This window comes from Mauremys mutica, chromosome 3 (genome assembly GCF_020497125.1).
Source record: "Mauremys mutica isolate MM-2020 ecotype Southern chromosome 3, ASM2049712v1, whole genome shotgun sequence".
Taxonomy (NCBI): domain Eukaryota; kingdom Metazoa; phylum Chordata; order Testudines; family Geoemydidae; genus Mauremys; species Mauremys mutica.
In genome coordinates this window covers 107530054-107541002 of record NC_059074.1, presented here as the reverse complement: position 1 = coordinate 107541002, position 10949 = coordinate 107530054, and positions in this window count along the sequence as shown.

The following is a 10949-nucleotide window of genomic DNA, read 5'->3' as shown; positions in this document are numbered from 1 at the left end:
AGCGATGAAAGTAAGATAAATTACTTACCGGTACGGAGCCCTGATCCGGGCCCCTGGAAGGGGCAGGGCTTTGGGTGGAAGGAGTGGGGGTCAGCCTCTCCCAGCCAGCCCTTCCATGCTGCCTGGCTTGTGCTGCCTGGGGCTCTGGCCACTGCTACAGCAGAAGTGGCCAGGAGCTCTAGGCTCTTTTAAATCACCAGACCCGGGGCAGCTGTCCCAAAAGGGGCAGCGATGTTTAAGCGCTGCCTGAGCAGCGCTTTACTGAGGGTCCTTAAAGTGCTGCCATGGCAGTGCTTTAACGTCGGCTGTGTACGGGGTGGTACCGGTGGCCACTTCTTACTGATACGCCATATCGGCCCACTTTCACCTCTGATGATAGGTGACATTTTATGACTATTGCTCATTGCTCTTGTCCTGTTCTAATAGAGTGTATGAGGAACACAACTAAAAATGATGCACACACTCTGTTCATTAGGGCTGAGAGAGGTGGTTTTTCCAAAGCCATAGGTTCTAGATTCAGAAGAGTAATCAAAACGTTGTGAAGGCTGGATCTGCAGTTGTGCAAATCTATGTAGTTCCATTCACTTGAATGGACCTACAGCAATTTACAACAAATCCAAATTTGTTTTTTGAAATCCAAGCTCTGTTTGGCTCTGGCAGACCATGAGTTCTGGGAGGCTGCATTTTTTAAATGTTATTCCTCTGTATTATAGTCCTAGAACAGGGCAAGAATTACTAGGCAGCCAGAATCTTTGTCACTTGCATAGCACAGAATTCCTTTTAGTTGACATTTAGTTGACATTTTAGAATTCCTTTTTAGTTTAGAAAATGACAGTTCCTTTGAAAATTAGTTAGCTAACATCAGGGGAAAAAGCATTTTCTGAAACTCAAAAGTTTCTCAGAAACCAAAATTTCAAAATAAAATTCTATGGTTTTGTGAAGCCTGTAACCCCACTGGGTATGTCTACCTTGCAATTAAATACCTGCCTCTGGCCTGTGTCAGCTGACTCAGTCCAACCGGACTTGGACTGTGGGGCTATACATTTGCAGTGTGGTGTTAGGACTCAGGCTGGATTCTGAGCTCATGGGATCCCAGAGCTCGGGCTCCAGCCCAAGCCTTAACACATACACTGGAATTTTACACCCCTGCAGCCTGAGCTCCATGAGCCTGAGTCAGCTGACATGGGCCAGCCACAGGTGTTCAATTACAGTGTAGATGTATTCAGTGGTCTCTACTGTGTCTATTGCTCATTATATTTCACTTCTCATTTCCTACTACCAAGTGCCATTGTTGACTTAAAACTACTATAAATGTTAATGGAAATGTTGAACATGCAATATGGCAAGATTAAGGGTAATGTTTTCAAAGATCCCTAAGAGAGGTAGGAGCCAAACCCTATTTTCAAAAGTGTCTTAGACACATAGAAGCCTCACTCTCTCACTGAAAGTCAGTGGGACCTAAGTCACTGATGCACTCTTGAAGATTTTACCCTAAATCCCTCAAGCGGGGATTTTAAAACTTTGTACTTATTTTAGTGCAATTAACGGCAAAAGATGAACAGTACCATCTGACCAGCCAGCACTCAGTGGACCAGCCACAAAGCCTCTCAGGACTGCACATGCAGATGTTTGTAGAAGTAGGCCATCTTACACTTAATGAATCAATAACACAACACAATCTAAATCAAGTCTGCATATTTAGGGTCGCTCATAATTTCAAAGGAACCAATGCCTCTGTGTTACAGTTCCTTTAAGCTACTATTACGGTTGTGCTACTATTAAGGACAAGCTACTTGTGGATCGGTAGAACCAGTTAAAGCATCAAACTACAATTCCCTTTCCCAGTCTCTGATCATCAAGGCACAACAATAGTTCCCTCCACTTTTAAAAGCATTGGAGATATTTTAATACAACCCTGCAATTGATCATATTTTCAAATCTCTCTTAAACCTCTTAGAATGAAATGTAGTACAAATGTATTATTAGATTAAGCTATTTATCTAAAATCATCAGAAACCAACTCTTTAGTGTGCAATAATGAAAATAACAAACTGATGTTAATTAAAACCAAGAGCAACGAACAAAGAGAAATATGTCCTTGTTTTAGCTGTCTCTTTTGGGCTGAACACTTGATACTTAACATGCTCCAACAGCAAGAAGAAAATTGCTTTCATGAGGACTGAAGAAGCAATCTTCTGTTCACATATCCAGAGAAATGTAACACTACTTCTCTTTTAGTTATCAGATTATTGTACTAAATAACATGGTGATTTAGATCCTGGTCCTAAAGACTTCAGCATATGTGTAGCCAACCACGTGAGTAGTCCAACTGATTTCAATGCCTAAGTGCTCTGCTGGAGCAGGGCCTATGTATTGGGGTGTATACTTACCACTATGAAGGAATGAGGGGGTAAATTGTATCCCTATTTCGAGGATTTACCCAAAAGAAAGTAGGCAGCAGTACGATTAGAAACAAAGTGAAATCCTGGCTCCTTTGAAGTTGATGGGATTTTACCATTGACTTCGGTGGGGACAGGATTTCACATCTGGAGTTTATATATAAAATAATTGTATTGAGAGATGCATTGGAATGTGTAAAAGGGGTCTGGGTATCCCAAGTAGAAAGAAAAGAAAAAAGAAAGAATTTTCCCTCAGTACCTTCAGTCCAAGTATCACTACAAAGGTTACCTGAAACTCAACACCCCTCTGAGATAGGTACAATTATACCCCGATTCAAACTGAGAAACTCACGAGGTTAAGCAAAATTGTGGTTCAGTGGCAGCACTGGGGATGACTGCCTATCCCAGGAGTCTACAGTAGCTCCTTGGGAGGTACGTATTTGGCCATTTACTGACTACTGGAATGACCGAGCCAGAGGAATTCTGATCCATAGGAATGTATGACACTATGTATCCTTCTTTCTTCTGTAAAGAACAATCATCTTCACAGACAGAACTCCAAATTCTTTATTCTGTCTTATCCTACCTCCTCAACTGCAAGTCTTCTTTCTCCCATTGCAGGTCATTCTATTCCCCTCTCCTGGTTTCTGTTAATGTTCCCTCTCCTGAGTCCTCTCCTTGCTTCCCTACATACTCCATCCCTGGGTGACCTCACGTCCTCTCTTATAACTTTATGCTAAATTACTCCCAAATACCAATGCTAGCCTGGCTTCTTCCATTAGTCTCATATTTCTGTCCACCCCTACTATCTCACCCCACCATGCCAAAAGATGAACACTTCATTTTAACTCCCAGGCCCCCTTTTCTATCTCCAGTGCCCATCACTGTCCTTGGTCCTCTCTCAGCTTTTCCAGTGCACCTATTTAGCCTCCTTTACTAGTGCACCTATTTAGTATTTAGCCTTTCTCATCTAAGCTAGACAGTGTCACTGTACAGCATAGCATTTCACAGACCGTTAAAGTGTATCACACATTAATCCATAGCAGCACGTTTCTGGTGCAGAGATTACTTAATGACACCATTACCCTACTGCAAAGGAACAGCCTGCTTTATAATGGATTATTTGACGCTTACATTTGACTTGTATTCTTTTCCATGTAACTGCTTTAAATTGCTTTGTGTGGCATAGGCAGCATGAACCTTGCTTTCGGGTAAAATACCAAGCTAGAGCCTTGCGGTTTCAGTTGTGTGGAGAAGTCACACTGGGACAACACGCAGCTCCTTACTGACAGAAGAAAAGCAGATCTTCAGCTCATATTCCTCAGATTTAGTGCTCAAAGCTTGACTTGAGTAAACCAGCAGGTTCTCCTTGGCCATTCTCTCTATGTAGCCATAGGGAGTTATTTGACTCTCCTCAAGCTTTGCTAGGTTTTTTGCTATGGCAAGATGTACCGCACAAAAGTATTTTGATTGTTTCTATTCCTGTGCTTCAATAAACATTGTAAATATGTATAATTATGTGTGTTGTGCTATTTCCATGTGGCTTACTGTTGTAATAATTAAAATGACCATTACAGAATGCTGTGTATGGAGTATTCTCTTCTAAACCACACGGGAAAGAAAGAGGAAAAATGTAATAGAGAGAGTGCCTCTGTTTGGAATGAAATTGTCATCGGATAATACCTGAAGTCAATGTTGAAACACTTATTAAAGGATATCTATTCTACCCCTTTATTTCTAGAGTGGAAATAGTTCTTTTCTGTTTCAGAAGGATTTTTTTTTCTGGTTCACTAGAGCTTTGAGGTGGTTACTTTGAACAGTATTGTTCTAACCGCTTGAGAAAAGCATTGCTATTTCACCGCTCCTGAGAAACGACAGAGCAGAATTGGTTACATATCCTTCTGTGGAGAACACTTTCTCTGCCACAATGGAGCCTGTGCAAAAGCAGTATTGTTCTAACCGCTTGAGAAAAGCATTGCTATTTCACCGCTCCTGAGAAACGACAGAGCAGAATTGGTTACATATCCTTCTGTGGAGAACACTTTCTCTGCCACAATGGAGCCTGTGCAAAAGCAGTCTTTACAGCACTCTGTCATCCCATTGTGCCAGTAACAGAAACAATTACATTGAATCCTGAAACGTTGACACTTCTGAGCTCTCAACAATCACACCAAACAGTGTATTCTGTTTAATCTTATATTTTATAGGCAATTTGCTCTTCAATGAATACCAGCGTTGCCACAATGCAGAAAGATAACTCTTTTTGAGGTCCTGCCCAACCCAATTATCCTTTTTTCCCCAGACTCTATTGAAATGGACTCCTGGAGATTGTAAACACAGGGAGGAGACCAGAATATTCTTTTCATTGTTCAGAAAAGTTGCGTATATGGTAAACTGAAGTTTTTTAAACATGACTATTGATTTTGGATCACTTTGGTTTTGGAGGTACAACTTGAGGCAACCTTAAGTGGCTTGATTTTCAGAAAATGGTGAGCACCTACCTTCTGAAAATCGGGCCCTTTACCAATGTCTGAAATTGGGCACTCAAAAATGGAGGCACACAAAATCACTAGTCACTTCTGAAAATCTTTGCCTGAATGTTATCTATAGCAGCTGTACTGTTCTTTTTGGGAAGGAGTAAAGAGGATTCTATAGAATCTCCCTAATTGCTCCCATTGCATCAAGTCTCAGTGCTCCTATCTGAGAAAGGCAGGATGTGGCACTTCAACTATGCAAGATGAAGCAGACAGGAGAGAATAGCTCATGGGGAGAGCTGTGTAAAGTATTCTTCTCAAAAAAGATTTTTTTTAAAATGACATTTGCTTGTTATTGAATTTGTGTTACTGGAACAAATTCACAGCATTTGGCAAGATGGTTTTCAATGTCTGGAGTCTTTAAGCAAATGTCAGTGTCTACTACCTCTCACTCTCTGGGTGCTTGTGAAACAGAAAGAAAAGCCCCTTTTGCTCAAAAACCATTGGGCCTGTGACTAGTGATAACCACACAGTGTAATGCAGATATACTCAGACTGAGGCTCGCAAGCCGCAAGGGGCTCTTTAATGGGTCTCCTGCAGTTCTTTGTAGCACATGATATTAAAACACTGTAATTAATTATTAATCAATATAAGTTATTAACCAATCGGGATGCTTTTATTGTGTTATTAATCAATCACACTACGGTGCCTCTTTTGGGTAATGTTCATCGCTAATTTGACTCCTGAACCACTGAGGTCTGAATATCACCATCTAATGCATTGAGCATAGGGCTGGGATTGCCCTTAATTAGCAGTGGTGCTAAAGGAGTCTGTTTGCTCCAGCCAAGTAAGGTGAATAGTTAATCTCCTCTGTTACTTTCTCTTCCCTTAGAGAGCGAGAATATGACACAGTGCTGCTTGCATATAAAACCTAAGCAATCAGAAGAAATATCAGAATAAAGAGGCAGAAATTGCAAGGGTTTATTAAATTTAGGATTTTCTCTTTAACTGGATACAGTTAGGCATCATTGTTACAGATAAGAAGTTTAATAGATTTGACAGCTCTGGATTCAGTACAAGAATGTGGCATAATTGAGCTAGCAAGTGCTGTAATATTGCTTTTGTGCAGGCTCTGGTGTAACACAGAGTATCATCCACAGCAGTAAGTAATTAACTCAACTGCTTTATAGTGACTCTAAAAATGGAGATATTTTAGTTTAAAAGGAGACACTGTTTGCGGGTTCACTTGTTAAACAGACAGAGCCATTTGTCTGTCATACAGACAGACAATTAAGTCTTAATATCAAGACCTCTCCCTGCTTTTGCTTCTTGATTCATTTGTAGTTTATCTGGGGTTTCTGACATCACCTCTCTTCCCTGGGACACAGTACTGCTCACAGAATGCATATCACGGTTTGTTTTTAAAGCAGCAATATATCAATAAGCTAACCCTGGAGCTCATTGAACTCAGTAGCATTAGAAATTTGTATAGCAGCTGGTCGAGTTAGTAATAATGAATGGACATCAAGAAGTCCTGTGCTACTTAATTATGCTCTTTAACAACTTTTGTTACCATCAATCTTAGTTGCCATTAGGGATGGGCAAGCAAGATAAGTTAAGACCCAACTCAAGCCTTTGCCCAAAGTCAAATCAAAACTGAACCTACAATGCCCCTGAGGATCAAAGAGCTGTTAGCTTTTGGCTTTATTGTCTTTCATGGACCTCTCACTACTACTGTGCACCAAACTATCCAGTACCAACCCAAAGTTCTTCTACACAAGTGCCCCCTTCCCAAACATGTTCTATTTCTGGGTTTGAGGGTTCACAGGTTGTAACCACAATAAAGGGTTTTTATATGAGCCAACCAGGCAAAATGGAAGGCCAGTTCAGACTACAAACCTAAGACCCAGCCCTTCTTTAATCTAAATCCCTGCGAACAAGATTAGGTCCCCCCTTTTTCCTACCACACCTGAAACTCTCCACTTCTGGTTTCCATAAATTGCCTTTATAGAGCCCCCAGCTCTAACTTTGAGCACCTGATTGGTCTTTATGAGTTCACTAGCAACCCTGCCTGATTACCTACCCTTCAGCTGCTGAAGGGTTAGCGCTAGAGTTAACTCTGTCTGCGATGAGGTTCCAGTAGTGCTTTTACTGCAAGATTGTTTGCATGGAATTTCCAGCAATATCACAGAAAAGCTCTGGAGTTAAAGCATAAAACAAAAAAGGTTCTTTTAAGACAGATAGGTTTGGCTGCATCATAGCCCTGATTTACCAAAGCACTTTTGCTCTTGCTTAATTGTAAGTGTGTGAATAATCCCATCTCTAGTCAACAAAACTGAATTTTATGCACACGCTTAAGGCTCACAAAGAGCTGCCACACAGAATTTGCATTCCCTGGAGGGGAGGGAGCAGGGGCCTACGGTGCAATATTGCCAACCCCAAGCATTCAAAAGTTACGAGTCAGACCCCCAAAAGCATGTGATTGGTTTAAAAATCATGAGACTTTAAAAACAATAATTGTGGATCATTTTTATTTGCCTTGAGAGTTTTTAGGATATACTCAGATCATGTTTTCAGCTTTTCTCCACAACCATGCAAAGTAGTGGGACATTAGAAGCCCCCTTACTTCCCTGAGCAGGCTTTCTATTGCTGGAGCCTGCACATGGAGGAAAATCATTACTGGGTTGCTACGCCCCCATCCCACACAGTTGGCAAATAGGGGTAGGGAGTGGGTGGAACTATGGCTCTTCTCCATCTTCCCTCCCTCCAATCCCATGTTCTGGAGCTGGTAGAGAGGGGGAAGTATCAGATTGGGATTCACACAGTCACAGTCTGGTTACTGCCCCTCACTCAGGCTGGGCTGTGGGATTGCAAACCAGCCCTACGTAATTGTTTTGCTTTAGGTGACAAATATTTTAATGATTGTAAAGGCATTCTGAGCTAGGGATAGGCTTTTTGAAGACACTGTAATAAATAAAGACCGTAAAAGAGATCATCAGTTCAAAACTAAAAACACCACAAAGTGACCTGTCAAGTAATTTCCAAATCAAATGCTGTCAGCTCACCATGCTTTGCTGATCTGAGAGCATAGTTACCACCTGGTTTCTACATCTAAGCAGCCCCTTCAGCAGAATGCAATGGGTCTTCGGTTGAGCACACATCTGTGATTCTAAAGCAGCTTCTCTGACTCGATTCCAGAGCCACAGGCTACTGGGCTGCTGATAAGAGCAACTGTATTAACAGCACAAAATGCCCGCATTTGGAAAAGGTTATTATTACATCCTTTATTGTGCACCAAGCTGTCTTGGATGTTTTCCCGTGTCTAGATACTGTTTGTTTTCATTAACTCAACAGACAAAAATAGACACATTCACCATAAATTATCACTAACATTTCCCTACATTCTCAGCAAAGGAACAGGGTGCCAGATTCTACATTACTCCACTCTATACAGGAATGGAGTGGAAGGGCAGCGGTGGCTTTATGCCATCTTTGTACCTTTTCATATTTTGGGGCAGTCCAGTCCCTGTTACAACTTAACATTGCCTAACAGAGTCATAGATTCCAAGGCCAGAAGGGACCATTGTGATCAGTCTGACCTCTTGTATATCACAGGCCATGGAACTTCCCTAAAATAATAAAATATTCCAGCAAGCTGGCCAATGCCAACAACAGACTCAAATTTCCAAACCATCTTATACATGGCCAGAACTCAGCATTGACCGCCCAGAAACTCTCACTAGGAGGGCATTCATTTTAGACCAAATAATACAGACTGAAGAGATCTACTTCCATGTAGTAAAATTATTAACCCCCCAAAAAGGCACATTCATAAAGTCTGGTTCTTCTTGCCTGGAAGAAGGGAGGGGAAGGACACATGGGGAGAAGAGGGAGATCTCTTTTTATACTGACAGCTTCAGTATCACTGCTGGAACCTTCTGGTCTTTTCTACATGGGAAAATATAGGACACATAGTTTACCAGTATTTGTAATCTCCCTCATCTGCTTCTCATTTTTTAACTGACTACAGAGCTAATAAAACCAATTCAAATTTCATTGACATTTTGGCCAGGACTAAAAAAGGATGAAAAAAATGATTTTTTTTCTGCCCTAGTTTTTGACAAGCTCTAATCAAGAATGCATCACTCCAGGTCAATACTGATTTATGGGGAAGCTCTATGATACCATCTTTCATTAAGAGCATCCATTAGCATTCTGCAGTGTTGTGTGGACCATGGAGTATGTGTGATATGGTCACTTCTGTTGAGCTATACTGTATCTCTTCAGAGGACAGTGCTTAGAGATGCAATTGGAAAAACTGGATAAAATGAAAAGTACATTTTCAAGAGTCTTATTTCTTGGAGAAGACTATGTACCTCCAGAAAGCCAGAGCAAGAGGTAAAGGGCTTTGTTAGAACCTGTCATCTTGGCAAAACACAGATTTAATATCATAAACATATCGTCTTGCCAGCTTGCTTCCTTGTGTCACCTGACCACTGAAATAAAACTAACTTGTTTTTAGATATACCTCCCTCACCCACCCTGTTTCAAAATGTACAAACACAAGACAACCTTCTCCATAGACAATATCTCAGCACAGCTAACATAAGACTGCAAAACAAAATTGATTTATTCATAAGAAACTCTTATCTCTTAAGGATAAACTTTACAAGAAGAACAGTCTGTTCAATGCTAAAGAATGAGTAATGACAGCTACTTCTAACCTCTTCACTGAAAACAGTATTGAGCATGTGTCAAGAAGGACTCTGTCTACAAGCCCATTCCTGTTACTATAGGACAGGGATACCCAAACTTTTTGCCAGCATGACCCCATTTGAATGAAGTATTTCCTGCCAGGACCTCAGACATCATAGAGGACAGTGGACACCATTCTGAAGAGCAAAATCGGTGTCCTCTGAACAGTGTGACCTTGCACACACACCATATGTGTGAGGTCATGTTGTGTAGAGGACACTATTTTGCTCTACAAAATGGCATCCGGAGCACAGTGTGACCTCATATGTATGCTGAGTGCAAGGTCATGCTGTGTTAAGATGCCATTTTGTAAAGTAAAATGGTGTCCTCCAGGCATCATGACCTCGCATACATTGGACATGCAAGGTCATGCTGGGCAGAGCAAAATGGCATCCTCCACACCCTGTGGATTACCACAACTCCATCTTCTGATAGTGCAACCCTATTTGGGGTCATGACCCACAGTTTGGGTACTGCTGCTACTGGGCCGGATTCATTTACATCCATGCAAAGTGAATATAAAGTGGATGTGAAATCTACCAAATTAAAATAAAAGACACTGGTATAATTCAAGCTGGTTGGTTAACCGTTTTGCATCCCCCAAAAAGCCTATTTGTCAAAATTGTTTATGAAACATCAGTTTTGAAAAGTCTCCCAACTAAAAAAAATGTGTGTGGGGGGGTGGAAGTTGTGTTTTCTCAAGTGAGAATGATTTTTTGTTTCAAAATTTTAGTACATTTAGACTGAAAAAAAGGTTAAAACAACCAGAAAGGTTGAAATAGAAACAAAATATTTCAAAATCATCCCAAATGAAACATTCTGATTGTCCTGTTTTGTTTGATTTTTTTTCAGTTTGTTGATTTGTGAAAAATTTTGAGAATGACTTTTTGTCCCGATTCAGGATGGGATTTCTTTTTTTTTTTTTGAGATCTCGAAAATATGTGCAGGATGGGAAAACTGCTTCCAGCTAGTCCTAGGTATAATTTTATCTGATGTTTCATGGAGTTAGATCTGATTTTCATGAGAAGAGGCTCAGGCCCATAATATCTTACACCCACTTTGCATAAGTTTATGTGACTAATCAAGGGTCAGGGAAGTGGCTATCCATGTTGCATGGCAACACTACTGTTGCTCTTGATGAGTGCAGGATAAGGAGCTAAGATTGTGCTTGGTCATACATGGAACTACATACAATTATTCCAACATAATACTGGAGTAACTCCACTGAAGTCATGAAGTCATCAGAGTTACTTTGGATTCACACTGCTGTAACTGAGCAGAGAATTTGGCCTATACATTGTATTTTTGTAAGAAGAACTAT